This window comes from Protopterus annectens, chromosome 10.part0 (genome assembly GCF_019279795.1).
Source record: "Protopterus annectens isolate FY-2018-M chromosome 10.part0, PAN1.0, whole genome shotgun sequence".
NCBI lineage: Eukaryota > Metazoa > Chordata > Ceratodontiformes > Protopteridae > Protopterus > Protopterus annectens.
Window position 1 is genome coordinate 792,772,170 of NC_056744.1, and position 19,922 is coordinate 792,792,091.

Below are 19,922 nucleotides of genomic sequence, written 5' to 3' on the forward strand. Positions count from 1 at the left end.
TGCAGAGTTTGATTTTGTTCTAATAGTTCATGCTGGGGCATGAGTGTCAGGGATACTTAGGAATGTAGCATTAAAGTGCGCTACAGTCTCTTCTAGTGGCATGTGTTTAAGGGTTGCCCAGTTGATGGAGCTGAGCGCATTTTGCAAGTTGATAATGGCAAACTTGTTTCTTTCTTATTTCTAGACTTGTCTACAGCTTTTGACACATTTTGTCACAGCAAACTTCTACTTCAAATGTCCTCCTTAGGTCTCTCTCCAGTCCACCTTTCTTTGGTTCAAAAGCTACCTGTCCAATAAGTATCAGTCAGTAAAATGGCACTCCACACTCTCTCCTTACCTCTCAGTCACCACTGGTGTACCACAAGGCTCTATCCTTGGTCCCTCCCCTTCTCTTTAATATTTTTTACCAACACCCTGTATACTTCCACACAACAGACCACCCTAATACAATATTCACACGATTCCACTCTCATTTGCACAATGTGGTACACATCCAAAAAATTACTCAGGAAGCTATAACAGCCACTGAAACATGGCTTCGTAACTCATACTCAACCCAAAAAAGACCAAACTACTACTTTTTTCCCCCAAACCCCTCTCTCATGAAAAAATAAAATTTAAAGTCCTATGTCTTAATAATATAACCACTGAAATCACTTCTCATAATAAACCATTAGGGTTGATAGTGGATTATAATCTTACATTTGACCTGAGTATACAAAAATAAAAACTCATCAAAAATTAGGGATGTTTTACAGTGCCAAAAACTTTCTTACTGACACAACTAAAACTGTGCTTGCTTCTACTTATCTCCTCCCCACACTTCTTTACAGTGCCCCCATCCTTATTAACCTCCAGGCTTCACAAAAATTAAAACTTGAACAATGCTATAGCAAAGTTGCTAAATTTGCAGCACACAGCAATTTCAGATCACACGACTGTATAGCACCAAAAAGCCTAAACTGGTTAGAACTGTTACATTAACTAACATATACACAACTTCTTAGCACATATCAAATTATCCAGCATCCATCTGCCTTTCCAGCACTAAACATATTCTGCATAACTATGTTCCCAGTCTGTCATTGTGATCAAATGACCAAAAACTCCTGTCTACAAACCTATAAAATCTGCTGGACATTGTCTATAATCATACAAGGTTGCTAAGGCCTAGAACTCCTTACCTGTATCCATCAGGTCTATAGGCCTCCCTCTCATCTTTCAAAACCATTCTGAAAGACTTCCTAGCTAAAGCCTGGTTTTGCTCTTGCTCGAAACGAGGATAAACTATATCACCTAAATGAGAACAAGTACCTTTTCATTCCTTATACCTCCTTACTCTTCCTTCTTCACTTACTTCTCGACTGCTATCTAATTCTATTCCCTGACTTTCTCTTTAAATATACCTTAAACCTGTTTTTCCTTCACTTCATATTGCAATACCTATTCGTATTAGACTAACTTAATTTTAATTTCTCTACAAACTGTCTAAATTTTTCTAAATATTAAACTGTCATATACCTTATATCGATTCTTAACCAATGTTTTTATATTATGTCTTATTTGTTATAATTATTTAAACTACATATGTTTTTTGTTTTATTTTTGAAGATTGTAAAAGTATTGTTCTTAAAATGTTTTGCAATAATTTGGAGCTTTTCTCTATGAGCCTTTGCCGAAAATGGGCTTCTACTCAGTTGGACTTCCCTGGTAATCAAATGTCACTAAATAAACAAATATTTAGTCACTCATGCTCAGTTATCTTATGTGTTTTACAAAGTCTTACATTTAAAATGTTTTTGACAGGACTTTATTAACTACACAGGTTAAGAAATCAAAACCCAATACCCTGTACAAAAACAAAAGGGAATGTAATCATTTGGATTTCCTTACTACTACTACTACTACTACTATGTTGTAGGGTTATCATAAACTGGGCTGCCAAAAAACTGTCACCAAAATCATTACATTAAATGAAATGTCTGCAGCATTTATGTTGTTTATGCACATTTTAGTAAGCAGTTTCACTATCTTAAAAAAAATATTTTCAAATTTGACACAGAAGGAATGCAAACCTCTCAACCTCTAAAGTATAACCTAGTCCTGGCCTGTAGAAGCCTTGAGGAGGATCAGAAAGAGGAGCATTTTTTTCTTTTCAGAATAGAATGCCTTCTTACAATACACTTTATATATAGCTAGAGATAAGGAATTAAAGCTTTGTTTAGACATTTAATACTGCATGTATCCTTAAACATCTGCTTTTATAAAACAAGTTAATTAGTAAAACTAGGAGGAGTAATGTAAAACTCACAGTGCTATGCATAAATCATAGCACTTGAGAGGTATGACATCCTTTTTCAAAATCTGTTTTAAATCAGTTTAGGCACACTCCTTTGATAATGTCCCCACAACCTATCCACAGCGTAAGCATGACTAACTCCTACAGACTGCAAAACATTAGATAATGGACAAAATGTACACTGACACCTATTGGACAACAAACATTCACCAATAAAGTAGTAATGTACAGAGAGCACCCATAAAAAACAAGTGCACCACTTCATGGCAGTATATTAAGTTCCCACTTTTTAAGCTCACGAAACATAACTTTGTGAGTGTTAAAAAGTAAATAAAAAAAAAATAAATAAATAAAAAAGTCAACTAGCGGAAGTAACTACAAAAGCAGTTATGAGGACTTGCTGTTTTAGTTTCGCCTTCCTAAGTATTTAGTGAGGTGAAAAAATAAATTAAAAGGTAATGTAGTTATTATGTGTGTGTATGTGACTGTGAGTGCACGTGTGTGTGTGTGTGTGTGTGTGTGTGTGTGTGAGAGAGTGTTGCCACAGTGGAACTCTGGTCCGCTAATGATTGGCAGTAGATTTTTACGAAATGCCGAGGTGCCAGCTCGACACCCAACCTTCAACGAAGGCACACCCATTAACGCACGCATGTCTTTCGAACGCTACCCAACCGTGGGGAGGACTAAGAAATATAAAACTATAATGTCTGGCTTTACTGTCTGACTGCAATCCATGATGATTTATAAGAAAATAAATAGTATGAACAAGAATAGAATTTAAAATCAGGGGCATTCTGCAAAACCAGGGACAGTTGAGAGGGAGGGAGTTACAACCCCCTTGCACTCTATAAATTTATTTTTCTTTCATTTCAACACAATGAGACATCTCATGTGTCTAGAACATGGCTGTGATTGCAGGGCACATTTCTGAGTAGGTGCTGTCTGCATCTATGTGTGCCTGTCTGTCTGTGCATAATTTAAAGTTTTTGATGTAAACTACTTCCTCCAACAATTACAGATGCTACTGCAACTTTGAAATATTAGATGGAGTTGGCGTAACTAAAATATGAAGCATGTATATATTTAATAAAATAAACAGGAAGCCGTTATCTAAGTACAATAATGCCCCCTGGGTTCGGAGTTTTAGGGGGAATAATGTCTACGATGTCTGGCATCACTGATTGCCTAATGCATCCTTCTCTCATGTTAAAACTTAAAATTACACCTGTATGTATATGCAGAGACTATGCCTGGTTAGTCACAAACAAGGGTGTAGCTAGGCATACTAACTGTACACAAGTGAGTAAATTTTTTCTAGACATCTCTCCGAAACTTTATAGCTCAACAGTACATAATGTTTAGAACTGTCTGAACAATTGTCTATTGACAATGCTATCCAAAACACGCTTTCCTAAGAACAATGCACCTCTAAAAAGCATTTTTACAGTTACAAGTGACAATAGTTGAAAATAAAGTATCCCTTTTTTAAGTGCATAGGGGCAGCATTTTGAGAGTTGAGTAAATTTTTTTAAGTTATAGGTGAGTGCAAAACAAATTTCTGGCTACACCTCTGGATGTAAATATCTGTCTGTATTTGTATATACCACTATAAACTATTATGTGTGTATACCTACCGGCTGCATAAACTGTGAGTAGTTAGTATATGCACTAGTGTTTAGAAACCTGCAATATTGTTGGTAGTTTTTAAAAAATTGACAATGCCCATATATTGTATAATATCCACTCATAGGTTTAGCAACGGTTTACATCAATACCGTTTATATTGTTCAAGCATTTCATCTGTAAAAACTTTGAAACTGATACCTGAATGCATCCTGAATGCAACGGGTTTATTACTTGTTATGTCAACTCGTGCCTCCCAGCCAGACTACCCGGTAAACATAGGCAACCAAATCAATAACCCTTTTAACAACACTTTTTTTTTTTTTGGGGGGGGGGCTGTAAAACGGCTATGTTGACAGTATGTCACAAAAAAGTAAAACTATTAAAATAAAACAAACACAGATACATAGATTTTGTTGAGAAACAAAACATCAGAGACAAGGAGTTAAATAAACAAAACGTGTTATTAGAGGAGGTAAACTATTAATTTATATGACTAAAAACCTCTCCCTGTAAGTATTTTAAAAAAAACAAGGTTATCTTTTACAGGCAGCCTGTGTGCATCCAATGTGCATGTGTTACACGACCGACGTTACATTTCGGTGTACACCAGTACAGTAGTGTTAAAGAAAAATGCTATGCAATTCCAAGAGGTGACGCCAGAAAAAACAAGGTAATTCCAGTGTGTGAGGGCATTCTGAACAGCACCTATTGCTGTTAGCGAAACTGTCAATTCCCTAGTTTCGTTAGTTCATTTAAGACGGCAAAGTATGCTTTCAGTTAAACAGCATCTATTTTAATCTGTGTCTATGCCTTCAGTTACTCACCTTTTCTTTGGTTACCTTTGTTTTACAGTTGCCTGCTCTAGCTCTTTCAGTTTCATCTCACTACAGTAACTTCCGCCTTAGTCCCATTTTTGTAGATTTGGAGGCAGAGTGGGGCGGGTACAGCCATTACATGGAGGTGGGCCGATAATACATAGAGAGAGAGAGCGCAATTGGAGGTGTGGTAAAGTGGATACAGCAACAATTGGAGGTGGAGCAGTTGTATATATTAGCAATTGGAAGTGTGTAAAGTGTGTACAGCAATAGTAGGAGGCGGAGCGCGTGTAATCGGGGACAGGCTTGCCACTGTCTGATGTCGTGACAGTCAGTAACTTGAAAGGCAGGAATGTGGAAGGCGCCTTTAACGAACTTTTAGACAGCCTTGGATGTCCTTGTCCTGGTATTGTTTTTCAACCGTAACCCCTTAAAGTGAAACTGTTTTGTCCGAGAAACAGACTCAGAGGAAACTCTTGAATTCTTCTGTTAAAAAGTGGCATTACTTTTGTTTGATAGTGAGCGCGAAAACACAGATCAACTTTATAACAGTTTAAGGCAGAGGTTATAAATTTTCCAACAGCGAAAATTGTCTATGTCTGTCAGTTTTTGATTTTTTTTTTGCTTCACGGCTTCTTGTGTTTGCGCTGTTTACTTACTTACTTATATGTAAGTTACAAACTGCCAGTATAATTTATACTGTTAACTTTAATACTGCATACGCTTGTTTAACCTGTTTTGACTTTTTCCTTGCATTTGGCCTTGTCTGTAAGCATTTCTTTAAATGTGACACACTATGGTGAGTGGGTCTCAAAAAGTGTGCCGTACCCCTTAACAGTCCAGATTTTGTATCATATTTTTGGTCTGTTCCTCATAAAATTTGCGGTTCTCTGGTAAATCAGTGAGGAGCGCATTCACTATAGAATGACACCAACAGTTGAGTTTCAGACGTCATATCCTTCAGAAAAGGCATGGTAACACAAAACCTTTTATTTTAGCAGCATACGTTTATAAGGACAATATTTAAAATCTGTCCCTATCGTTGGGGCTTTGTTCTCCCATTATTTTCGTGATAAAGAGGTTGAGAGGTATGCTTGTGACACAAGCTAAATGGAAATGTTAAGCTTTGTAGAATCAAGCTATGCTTTACAGTGGTCGTGGACTGCAAAGCACCGTAAATTATTATTATTGTTATGTAAAAGTGAACAACAACTTAATGATCCAAAGTGATGCTTCTGGTATGATAAAAAACGATGGATGCCTCGGCTCGGATACACAGCACTTTATTAAATGACAATCACAGAATTAAAACACGTTAAGCACTTTCATCTGTACCAGCAGACTTCCTCAGAACGTTAATCTCAATGTTTCTACAATCCTTAAATAACACTGCTGACCCAATTTTGGCGCCAAACTTAATTAATACACATTTTGTCAAGTTAAAAACTATGTAAAATAATTTAAATGAAAAATGAGACATGACATGACCTAAGCATTATAAAATCAGTCAATTGACATACAAAGTACTCTCTAATACACTACCCAATTCATTCACAGTTTTTAACCTGTGGGTGCATTATGCCCAATGTATATCCTACCCAATGATATATTACTCTAATAACAGTAACTCATGGACACTTTAATAATATAGTGTAATATAACTCTGATACAGTTATAATGCACGTGAATTTCCAATATGTAATATTGAATGTTTAATAGTGTACACAGTGAATTCCTATCTATTTATTCAATAATGTCAAAAAAGGTTTTATGCTGATAAAATCATTAATTCCTGGATAGTTTGTGGCATCTGTGAATATCTGCCACTTACTTTCTTTCATAGCAAGAATATCTTTGATATTTCCACCATATGGTGAAGGTTCCACCATGTCAATAATGTTAAACAAAAAATGATGGCTGTCATTGGTATTTAATATATGTCGATACAAGGCATTTCTATTGTCCTTAACGCTAATGGCATACTGATGCTCATATATGCGTCGTTTGAAGTGCCTTTCTGTCTTACCTATGTAGAATGCACTGCATTCTACACAGGTAGCAAAATAGATCACAAATTTAGAATTGCAATTCCCATATCTGCTTTGTAGATATGTTCTATTGATGTTTTCTTACCTGCATCCTCTACATACTCTAATAAATTTGCATTGGTTGCATTGTCCACATTTTGTGGTGATGTTGTTTACTCTATTGACTTTCCTATGTTTAGATTCTAATAATTTTTTAATATTGGAACCTGTCTTGTAAACAATATTTGCCTGAATGCCCAGTATTTGCATGGACTCCTTGTTTACAATAAACTGATCCCATCGTTCCTTTATAAATGTCTCTATATAATGAACCAGTGGGGAATAAGTTAAAACACATACCCTTCTGCTATGTTCCAATGCTTCATTATCCTGTTGTGTTGAAGTCATGTTTTTATAATTGCCTAATAAAGGCTTAAACTTCTTTCCCCATTCACTTACAATATATTTATTTATGTCATTCAACAAATTTTCTGGATATCCTCTATTGATGAACATGATTTTGATAAATTCAATTTCTTTTAACATAATGTCTTTTGTGGAGGACATGCGTGCAGCTCTTATACATTGTCCTTTATAGATGTTTTTAAAGACATGATGAGGTCCCATGTCAGTGATGAGACATATCCTGTCCCAACTCATGTTGGTATGTTTCCTCAAACTACTGCAGAAATACTCCAAACCCACTTCTTTGGGGATGCAGGAAAATAAATCAACCACATCGATGGTTATAAATATTAACTCCTTTTTCCAAATCTGTGGAGAAAGTTGTCCTAAAAACATCCATGAATCTTTGATCAAATGTGGTGTGTTCATGTAAACTGGTTTCACCCATCTATCTATGACAGTGCCCAAAGGAAAAGTTTTTGCTCTACTTCCTGAAATAATGGGCCTAAAAGGTGGATGTTCTAAGTTCTTGTGCACCTTAGGAATCCTGACAATAGTTGCCAACACAGGAAATTCCACTTTTAAAAAATCATGTGTCTCTAATGTGATTCTCTTGTCTAATAAATATTCTTCCAAGGCTAGATCAATACGCCTATGACCTATGTTGATTTCATTAAGGGACACAGCTTCATAGTTCCCTGACTGATGTAATATCATATAAATTTCATTGATATAATCCATACGATTGAACACAACAATGCCTCCACCTTTGTCAGGCTTCATTAATCTCACTTCTTTATTATTGACAAATTCTGTGAGGCATTCCTGTTCTTTCTTGGTTAAGTTCGACTCATTATAGTTAACTGATCCATTGAACTTGTAAATGTCACTACATACCATTTTTTCAAAATTTAATATATTGGTGTTACTAGGAGGTATGAAGGTGCTTTTCTTTTTCAACTCTATGCATTCTGGGCTCTATCTTATTTGAATGTTGTTCAAAGTGTAATGCTAAATTGAGTCTCCTACAATATAACTTGACCTCCACTATTGTGTCAACCAAATTAAAGCATACAGTTGGTATAAATTTCATGCCCTTGGAAAATAAACTGAAGAATTCGTCAGTAATCTCATGAGTTGTATAATTAAAAACATTGAACCCATGTTTTGTATACATGATAATATCTTTTTGCCTGATATTCGAACTACTGTGTGCAACCTCACTACTGTCTATTTTATCAGAATCCATAAAATCATTTATCTGCTTTGAGTCTAATTTGTCTGACTCGTAATCTCCATTCTTAACATCACTAACACACTGCCAATTATAGATGTCACTACACATATTGCTTAGTCCATTTATTTCCATTTCCTGTTTCTCATTCCATATGTGTTTTTTGGGGGATAAAATCTGCCTCCCTGAAAATTTGTATCTTCATTGTCTTTCCTATGTAAATTTGTGAACTGTTCTTCATTATGATGTCTAGATGTGTACTGTTTCGGCCAAACATATGCCCTGTTGTTGACATATAAATCTACATCTCGTGTTAATTTTCTTTCCTTTCTTTCATATATAACCTTTGCCTTTCTATCTGCTTCAATGAATTGCTTGTCATATAAATCATTCCAGTGACTGAAAGAAATATCATTCAGTATTTCAACATTAATTTTGTCCACTTCTGATATTAAACTAGACAACTTCTCATCATTTTTTTGTATCAAAACCTTAAGATAATCAAAGCCAAAACTGTCAAACAATTTGTTGAATTCAACAATAATATCATCATTAATTTCATGTCCCATTGGTATTTCAAAAAACCTAATGCCTTTAGGCACTACATGCAACATTAAACATTTGCTAAAATATGCATTCTCAATTTTGATATTTTTACTTGCTATAAGTTTTTTACCAAGCAAATAAATTTTGTCCTTCATGTTGCATTTCAAATTCTGTTCTTTAACAATGTTAACTCTAACATTATTTCCAGCATCATGCTTATTATATTTATCAAAATTGAAATCATCATTTAAAAACCTGTCAAGATACCCATTAGTGCCAACGCTATTAGTTCTATTCATATTGTTGTGTAAATTGCTGCGCCCTGATTTTTTAACATATGGGCTAGATGAAAACTCAGTACCTTTTGGTTTGTCCATCAGCATTTTGGTGCTAGCTGCATAAGTTTTAGCAGGTGGTGCCCGTTTAGGATGGGCCCCTAAATGCTCCATTTCGTCTCGCAACTGAAAGAGACTGAATTCAAACATGAATTCATCAGAAAGGGATTTGCTTGTATTCCACTTCCTTCTGGTATCGCCATATCGTTGGTTTGTTGACCTAAACATAGCCTCCTCTGGGCTTCCTTGTCCATTTGGAATCTCTATTTGAGTACTCGCATCTATCCCTGGTGCAGTCGATGTAGGAATAATTCCAGTTCTGTTTGCATGGTCCTCACCAAAAGAACAAGAAGTTTGTCTGCACCTCACAATGCCATTAGACTCTATGTTGCTGACTGCAATAGAGCGTCCAACAAGATCCATAAGTCTTGTCACTTCCTCTTTGAGTGCGCTGATTTCTGAGCGTATAGTAGCAAGTTCCCCCTGGTCCAATGAAGCCTGAGTGCCCTCGTTACAGTCCATACCTGAAGCTGCTGACAAAATTCTGTAAAAGTGAACAACAACTTAATGATCCAAAGTGATGCTTCTGGTATGATAAAAAACGATGGATGCCTCGGCTCGGATACACAGCACTTTATTAAATGACAATCACAGAATTAAAACACGTTAAGCGCTTTCATCTGTACCAGCAGACTTCCTCAGAATGTTAATCTCAATGTTTCTACAATCCTTAAATAACACTGCTGACCCAATTTTGGCGCCTAAATTAATTAATACACATTTTGTCAAGTTAAAAACTATGTAAAATAATTAAATGAAAAATGAGGCATGACATAACCTAAGCATTATAAAATCAGTCAATTGACATACAAAGTACTCTCTAATACACTACCCAAGGTAGTGTAGGTGGAGGTGGAGCAGTTGTATATATTAGCAATTGGAAGTTTGTAAAGTGTGTACAGCAATAGTAGGAGGCGGAGCGCGTGTAATCGGGGACAGGCTTGCCACTGTCTGATGTCGTGACAGTCAGTAACTTGAAAGGCAGGAATGTGGAAGGCGCCTTTAACGAACTTTTAGACAGCCTTGGATGTCCTTGTCCTGGTAATGTTTTTCAACCGTAACCCCTTAAAGTGAAACTGTTTTGTCCGAGAAACAGACTCAGAGGAAACTCTTGAATTCTTCTGTTAAAAAGTGACATTACTTTTGTTTGATAGTGAGCGCGAAAACACAGATCAACTTTACAACAGTTTAAGGCAGAGGTTATAAATTTTCTAATAGCGAAAATTGTCTATGTCTGTCAGTTACATGTAACAGTTTTTGATTTTTTTTTGCTTCACGGCTTCTTGTGTTTGCGCTGTTCTACTTACTTACTTATATGTAAGTTACAAACTGCCAGTATAATTTATACTGTTAACTTTAATACTGCATACGCTTGTTTAACCTGTTTTGACCTTTTCCTTGCATTTGGCCTTGTCTGTAAGCATTTCTTTAAATGTGACACACTATGGTGAGTGGGTCTCAAAAAGTGTGCCGTACCCCTTAACAGTCCAGATTTTGTATCATATTTTTGGTCTGTTCCTCATAAAATTTGCGGTTCTCTGGTAAATCAGTGAAGAGCACATTCACTATAGAATGACACCAACAGTTGAGTTTCAGACGTCATATTCTTCAGAAAATGCATGGTAACACAAAACCTTTTATTTTAGCAGCATACGTTTATAAGGACAATATTTAAAATCTAAAATTGGTAATGATGTTGCCTATTGTCTCATAAATAGATCAGATGTTGTTATAATTATTAGGAACATCCACGATACCCTATATGATCTTTTGATGTCCAGGTGTATTAATAAATCCTTGTATGAACATCTTGACATTGAGGCACCCTTGATACCGTTAATAAAGGGGTTGCCCAAAGTGCATAAGGGCACATTTCCCCCACCCCTACGGCCAATAGTATCGGGCAGATTATGGGCTACTGAGAATGCCTCTAAGTATGTGCAATCTAAAATTGGTCCCCTAGTTGAGAAAATATCTACAATCTTAAAGAACTCTTATAACCTACTGGATGATTTGAAGGAAGTGGCGTTATTAGAAAGGGTGACATCAGAAACTCTTATGGTGACCTTGGATATTAAGAGCTTATTTACTAGTATTCCGAATGATTTCGGTATAGAGGCAGTTAGGAAACATCTTAACCAATATGACTGTATTAGTAACAATGAGCAGTTTGTCATATGCACCTTGCTGGAAATGATCCTAAATAATAATGTGTTTATGTTCCGGGACAATGTGTATAGGCAGGCATGGGGGGTTGCCATGGGCACCCCTTGTGCAAATGCCTATGCGAATATAGCCATATATGAGTGGGAAAGGGAACATATATTTAATGAAGAGGCTTTTATTAATAGAGTTATCTATTATAGGAGGTTTGTGGATGATATTGTTCTCTTTTGGAATGGGACCTTAGAATCCCTGCAGGACTTTGTGGCATACATGGGGAACACTACCTCTTTTTTGAGTTTTACATATGAGGTTTCCTTGACGAGCATTAACTATCTTGATGTCACTATAGTAAAAAGTGGTGAGAATATTTTTCTTACCTCTTTATATAGAAAGCCCTGTTGGAAAAATGGGATCTTACATTATGAAAGCATGCACCCTAGACACATCTTCCCCAACGTGGTTAATAATCAGTTGGATAGGGTTGCCAAGCTCTGTAATACGGATAGTGAGAGAGAACGTCTCTTAGATTTCCAGGGGCAGTGCTTTATGAATAGAGGCTATCCCATCCGCTTAGCTATGAACTATGGAGGCAATTATTTCAATGTTCCTGACATTAGTCCCAGGAAGAGATACAAATATCACCATCCAATTAGATCGCAGAAGGGCAAGGTGCAGTATGACATTAAGTACACTAATGATGTTAAGTATATCAAAGAGATTTTGGCCAGGAACTGGAAACTATTAACTATGAACAAGGAGCTATTGAATATAGTAGGCAAATATCCAACATTTAGATACAATAATTGTCTTAACTTGAAAAGAATGTTGTGCAATGAAAAGACTTCATGCATACCGATAGATGTAAGAACCAACTATAGACTAGGCACATTTCCTTGTAAGAAATGTTGCATATGTAGATTTATCACCAAACAACAGCACTATGAGGATAGGAAACTGGGTATGATTTTTACTCCTAATTTTTATGCAACGTGTGACACCACTAATGTAATTTATTTAGCCACTTGTAATAGTTAGAGGCATATTATGTGGGTCTTACTACACGTAGATTTAAAGACCGTGTGTATAACCACATTTATGATATAATGCAAAAGAATGATAATAATGTATTGGCTCGGCACTGTCAGGAGTTTCTGACCCATGAATTTAGTTTTAGGGTGCTTCAGATTTTGCACCCTAATAAATGTGAAGGTGATATATTGGGAACTCTTGAATTGTATGAACTAAGATGGATTTTGACACTTAGGGCACACTTAGAACCTGGTCTTAATACATCAGTTAGCATAAGACCAGCCCTTTTATAAAATTATACTATTTCTATGGTTAGAATTGTGACAAATGATAGTAATTTTCATGTGGTTACTTTAAGATATATTCACTATGATTCATTGTTTATGAATGTGTTATTTTAGAATAGTAAGGATATTTTATATGGCAGAGATGTCATGATTTTTATTTAGATAATTTGTTTTCACACACACCTTTTTTCCTTTTTCTTCTTTCCACACCACGTTCTTGTTGTTGTCCCTTCCTTCTATCATTTCCTCTATAGTTTTTCTCTATCCTTTTTTCTTCCCTTCCCTCCCTTTTCTTTTCTTTCCTTTCCCTCTCTTTCGCTCACTTCCCCATACCCCCCTACACCCCCCCACCCCCCCCCCTTTCTTAGATCTTTCTCAGCAGCACTCTCAGTAAACTGTGCGGTGTGATGTTATCTATTGTAAGTAAGAATGCTATATGATTTAATTGTATACAAGAGTCTTTAGTTCTCTATTTAATAGAATTTTATCTAACAGTTTTAATAATATTTCTTTGATTAGATTTGATCCTTGGTTTATGCATATTTTTATGTATTATGCATATACAAACTCGTGCCTGATGTCAAGCCAGTATAGCGTTGCTATTAGTAACAAGAGTATACATACTTTTAATTTGCTTAATTAATTGAGTTTCTGCCGCCGATTTGGCTTGTTAAGTAGGGTGTGTTATGTATATATACTGATGCATTTTTAAAATTGTTATAACCTGAAGAAGCGCACTTGTTAGTGCGTGAAAGCGCTTGTTTTTATCAAATAAAACAGTTTTCATTATCATCGTGGTGGTTCCGGTAATTTGTTGGAATATTCAGCCGCTTGGTCTTTTTGCTGGTACCTTTGGATGCTTGTGCTTGGTTTCGTGCTATTAGTTTTGGCTCTTTTGCTTCTGCTCCCAGCTCAGCAGCACACGATGGATTCACTAAATATTGAACTTGATTACGTTCCGGGTAAGACTGATATCGTACCTAATTGGAATGAATTGTTTCACCAGAGAGAGAACTCCCTGCTCAATTATGATAACAAAGCTACTACTCCATCAGCTACCAATACCAACATAGAGAATGTGCAGGAGTTTTATACTGCCTTAAGGAGCTTAGAAAATGATTTGTATAAGCTCCACAGACTTATCTGGCAAAGGAAGCACTTGGAGGCGTGCTTACACTTCAAAGTCATCCCGCGAGGCATGCGGGTCCTCTGTATGCCGAGCTATGGAGAAGCGCACCCCGAGCTCCTTCGTAAATGGCAACAGCTGAATTTGGATCTTGGATACAATTACCTGAAGCTCCTTATTGAATATTTTTTACCGATAGAAGAGAATCTTATAAGTAAGGTGGAAGGTGAGCATAAGATTCTTATATCTCTGTTCAAAAGTGACTTCTGTGTGACCAGAATTAATAACATGCTGAAACAAGTGACTTTTTATAGTAACAAATTGGAGCAGGTTAAGCTAAAGAAACTGAAACGTGACTGTGATGACTTCCAATCTGGCCATATCTTTTTATGGCCAAGGTTTAATGAAGCGGCTGCTTCTGGTGAAGTTAGTGATTCCAACAATACAACTGTTCATGATAGCACGGTTGATAGGACTGAGCCTAACAATGATGCAATGAATAGTGTGGGGTTGAATTTATCACAACCGGATGGTGATTTAACATCTACCACCTCTTCTTTACCCTGTAACCAGCAGGGTTTGAACCGTAATACTGGAGGAGCGAGGCCTAAGGAGGTGCTACCTTCATGTAATAATGGACATAAAGTTACCCATCCTTTAAACTCCCCACTACCTTTCAAACAACGAGCCCCAACACGCTCAACAAGCAGGGGGAGAGGCAAGCGCAAGATATCTGGCGACAATTGGGGGACCAGGAAAAAGAGGTTTTGAACACATTGTTCTTTAATATGTCTTCCAGGGTTCTGACTGATACTGACTGCTCTGTATTGAATAAGGGGCTTTCTTTCATACCCTCCAAAGGGAGTGAATTATCGGACACATTGATTGCCCTACGTAAATTTACCAGGAAAGTAGCCCTCAAACTGTTATTTAAAGACTCAGCAAGTTCTGTTGCCGAACATGATATTGTGGAGTTGAAAAGGAAGAGTTTGTTTGTGCCATCGCTACCTAGTTCTATTGAAAGCTTTCAGAAGGCTTGTGAGCATGATTTTTATGGCTACTTTAGTGAAAAGCGACATAAAAAACTGTATGTGAACTTGACTGCACTTCAGAAACAGAGCTTGGAAGCTCTATGTAAAGATACTAGTTTAACCTTTAGACCTGCCGATAAAGGGGGAGGGGTCGTAGTAATGGATTCTACGGCATATGATAACTGGATGTACGATATGCTTGGTAATGATGTTGCCTATTGTCTCATAAATAGATCAGATGTTGTTATAATTATTAGGAACATCCACGATACCCTATATGATCTTTTGATGTCCAGGTGTATTAATAAATCCTTGTATGAATATCTTGACATTGAGGCACCCTTGATACCGTTAATAAAGGGGTTGCCCAAAGTGCATAAGGGCACATTTCCCCCACCCCTACGGCCAATAGTATCGGGCAGATTATGGGCTACTGAGAATGCCTCTAAGTATGTGCAATCTAAAATTGGTCCCCTAGTTGAGAAAATATCTACAATCTTAAAGAACTCTTATAACCTACTGGATGATTTGAAGGAAGTGGCGTTATTAGAAAGGGTGACATCAGAAACTCTTATGGTGACCTTGGATATTAAGAGCTTATTTACTAGTATTCCGAATGATTTCGGTATAGAGGCAGTTAGGAAACATCTTAACCAATATGACTGTATTAGTAACAATGAGCAGTTTGTCATATGCACCTTGCTGGAAATGATCCTAAATAATAATGTGTTTATGTTCCGGGACAATGTGTATAGGCAGGCATGGGGGGTTGCCATGGGCACCCTTGTGCAAATGCCTATGCGAATATAGCCATATATGAGTGGGAAAGGGAACATATATTTAATGAAGAGGCTTTTATTAATAGAGTTATCTATTATAGGAGGTTTGTGGATGATATTGTTCTCTTTTGGAATGGGACCTTAGAATCCCTGCAGGACTTTGTGGCATACATGGGGAACACTACCTCTTTTTTGAGTTTTACATATGAGGTTTCCTTGACGAGCATTAACTATCTTGATGTCACTATAGTAAAAAGCGGTGAGAATATTTTTCTTACCTCTTTATATAGAAAGCCCTGTTGGAAAAATGGGATCTTACATTATGAAAGCATGCACCCTAGACACATCTTCCCCAACGTGGTTAATAATCAGTTGGATAGGGTTGCCAAGCTCTGTAATACGGATAGTGAGAGAGAACGTCTCTTAGATTTCCAGGGGCAGTGCTTTATGAATAGAGGCTATCCCATCCGCTTAGCTATGAACTATGGAGGCAATTATTTCAATGTTCCTGACATTAGTCCCAGGAAGAGATACAAATATCACCATCCAATTAGATCGCAGAAGGGCAAGGTGCAGTATGACATTAAGTACACTAATGATGTTAAGTATATCAAAGAGATTTTGGCCAGGAACTGGAAACTATTAACTATGAACAAGGAGCTATTGAATATAGTAGGCAAATATCCAACATTTAGATACAATAATTGTCTTAACTTGAAAAGAATGTTGTGCAATGAAAAGACTTCATGCATACCGATAGATGTAAGAACCAACTATAGACTAGGCACATTTCCTTGTAAGAAATGTTGCATATGTAGATTTATCACCAAACAACAGCACTATGAGGATAGGAAACTGGGTATGATTTTTACTCCTAATTTTTATGCAACGTGTGACACCACTAATGTAATTTATTTAGCCACTTGTAATAGTTGCGAGGCATATTATGTGGGTCTTACTACACGTAGATTTAAAGACCGTGTGTATAACCACATTTATGATATATGCAAAAAGAATGATAATAATGTATTGGCTCGGCACTGTCAGGAGTTTCTGACCCATGAATTTAGTTTTAGGGTGCTTCAGATTTTGCACCCTAATAAACGTGAAGGTGATATATTGGGAACTCTTGAATTGTATGAACTAAGATGGATTTTGACACTTAGGGCACACTTAGAACCTGGTCTTAATACATCAGTTAGCATAAGACCAGCCCTTTTATAAAATTATACTATTTCTATGGTTAGAATTGTGACAAATGATAGTAATTTTCATGTGGTTACTTTAAGATATATTCACTATGATTCATTGTTTATGAATGTGTTATTTTAGAATAGTAAGGATATTTTATATGGCAGAGATGTCATGATTTTTATTTAGATAATTTGTTTTCACACACACCTTTTTTCCTTTTTCTTCTTTCCACACCACGTTCTTGTTGTTGTCCCTTCCTTCTATCATTTCCTCTATAGTTTTTTCTCTATCCTTTTTTCTTCCCTTCCCTCCCTTTTCTTTTCTTTCCTTTCCCTCTCTTTCGCTCACTTCCCCATACCCCCCTACACCCCCAACCCCAACCCCCCCCCTTTCTTAGATCTTTCTCAGCAGCACTCTCAGTAAACTGTGCGGTGTGATGTTATCTATTGTAAGTAAGAATGCTATATGATTTAATTGTATACAAGAGTCTTTAGTTCTCTATTTAATAGAATTTTATCTAACAGTTTTAATAATATTTCTTTGATTAGATTTGATCCTTGGTTTATGCATATTTTTATGTATTATGCATATACAAACTCGTGCCTGATGTCAAGCCAGTATAGCGTTGCTATTAGTAACAAGAGTATACATACTTTTAATTTGTTTAATTAATTGAGTTTCTGCCGCCGATTTGGCTTGTTAAGTAGGGTGTGTTATGTATATATACTGATGCATTTTTAAAATTGTTATAACCTGAAGAAGCGCACTTGTTAGTGCGTGAAAGCGCTTGTTTTTATCAAATAAAACAGTTTTCATTATCATCGTGGTGGTTCCGGTAATTTGTTGGAAAATGCATGGTAACACAAAACCTTTTATTTTAGCAGCATACGTTTATAAGGACAATATTTAAAATCTGTCCCTATCGTTGGGGCTTTGTTCTCCCATTATTTTCGTGATAAAGAGGTTGAAAGGTATGCTTATGACACAAGCTAAATGGAAATGTTAAGCTTTGTAGACTCAAGCTATACTTTACAGTGGTCGTGGACTGCAGAGCACCGTAAATTATTGTTATTGTTATGTTACAAATGTAAAATAAATACAAATAAATTAGAGGATAATGTTTCACATTTCTGCTATACAGACGTGTTTTAGTCTTAAAATGAGTGATATACCTTGGAAAAAGTGTAGCTTGCGCAGTAATTGAAACGAGTCCTGAAGGAGCCGTCTTCGGGACATTTAAGAAAACGAACATCTAGTGCTGTCTGTATACGTCTGAAACTTGTTGGGGGGGGGGTCCTCCAGCGGTGACATTTTTAAGTTCTACTCTTCTTTCTCTGGGGAAGGTCCAAGTTCTGTGATGGCTGCTACAGATGGTTTATTTGCTGAAACAGATGAGTCTATGAATGTAGACAATTTAATTTCTTTTGTTTAGCACAGACGGCAAAAAGGTGGACAAAAACAATCCAGAGAGTGCAATTATTACCAGCTTCTCATGATCCTAATGACTGAAGTTTTCTTGTTTTTTTTTTTTCTTTTAAATGCTGACGACTATTTTCAATTTTAGGTAGATTATTATTTTCAAATTGCATTTTTCTTTTGCTCTAGAATACGGTCTGATTTTATATATGTGAGTTGACTTAGTACTTTTCATTCACTGTTTTATTTCCACTTTGTACCTGTATGTTTTTTGACTTTTCGGTCTCTTTCTTTTATGAGTTATAAATTGGTGTACTGATTTTTAATTTTCTGTTGGTAAATTTGTTTAATGTTTGTTTTATATTATTTCTTAATAAAATCGTGGATTACTCCCAAGTTCTATCAAACAAACTCCAAGCACCTTTTTTTCTGAAAAAGGTGCTTGTTTCTCACTGAATTTGCTAAAGAAAGGAGGAAAGCAAATTCATGATTTTTGTACAAAAAATAAATAAATTAATTAATGAATAAGACAAGTGTTACGCGTATCGGTGACTTGGCTACTATGTATCATAGGATCATAGGAAGTTACTAGGCTAATGGCCTTAGGGCCATTATAAGCCTAACCAAGTTCTAACCTTATTTCTACAATCAGCACCTGATGCCTGTGTCCAAGAGGGACAAAGGTGGAACCCCCAAGATGAATTTACAGTTACCCATCCAATCATCCAGATTGTGTTTATTTATTTCATTTGTTAACTGGGAGAAGTCCGACTGGGCCAGAAGCCCGTTTTCAACTGAGGCATGGGGAGAAAAGCTCCATAGGTTCATAGCTAGGTACTAGGCTGTCGGCCCAAGGGCCTACGTAAGCCTAGCCAGCAAGGTTCCATAGCTTACGCCACCCAAGAAACAGTGCAAATACAAATACTTGTCAGTTACAATATTTACATATAAGAAATTTTAACACACACAGAATTCTGTTACAAGCTTAAGTACAGATTGTAAAAATTATGGTATGAAGACAAAGACAGAAACTTAATTCAAAATGTTACATGTGTATAGCAGATACAGTCTAGGAATTTTGCAAAGTCAGCAGGCAATGACTATATTTACAGTGGCACCAAACGTCCTTTGGAGAGGGGGAGAAATAGGAACAATGACAAGATAGTAGCAATTTGAGAGCACTAGTAGTAATGGGATGTGGCTTAAATAGAGACGCCTAGAGGTGATGGAATTAGCCAGGAGTGTGACAGGAGCAGAGCCAGTGATTAGCTAGGTAGTTATGAAGTAGTTGTTTAACTCATGAGGGTGTGGGTTTTTATTGATGTTTTTTGGTAGGGTGTTCCAGATTTTGGTAATTTTATTGGAGTAGATACAGTCACCATAGTAGTTGTGGGAGTAGGTAACCTTCAGCATAGGTTCATCAGAGGATCTAAGGGGCCTGGAGTTGTGACTAGTCTGGACAAGATTGGAGAGAGCAGGACAGTTTGTGGGTTGGTAGATCAACTTGTGCGTCATAGTAAGTTAGTTGAGAGCTATAAGGTTTGGGA

At 36.5% G+C, this 19,922-nt stretch overlaps 1 protein-coding gene across 2 annotated transcripts in view; it reads right to left on the reverse strand.

Moving 5' to 3' along the window:
- LOC122813347 (putative ferric-chelate reductase 1) overlaps window positions 1-4,840 on the reverse strand; it is an 817,655-nt gene extending 812,815 nt beyond the window's left edge. For both annotated transcript variants that reach the window (XM_044085613.1, XM_044085612.1), the window contains exon 1: window positions 4,750-4,840. The gene's annotated coding sequence lies outside the window, so the exon portion shown is untranslated. The remainder of the gene's footprint in view (window positions 1-4,749) is intronic.
- Between the last annotated feature and the right edge of the window lie 15,082 nt (window positions 4,841-19,922).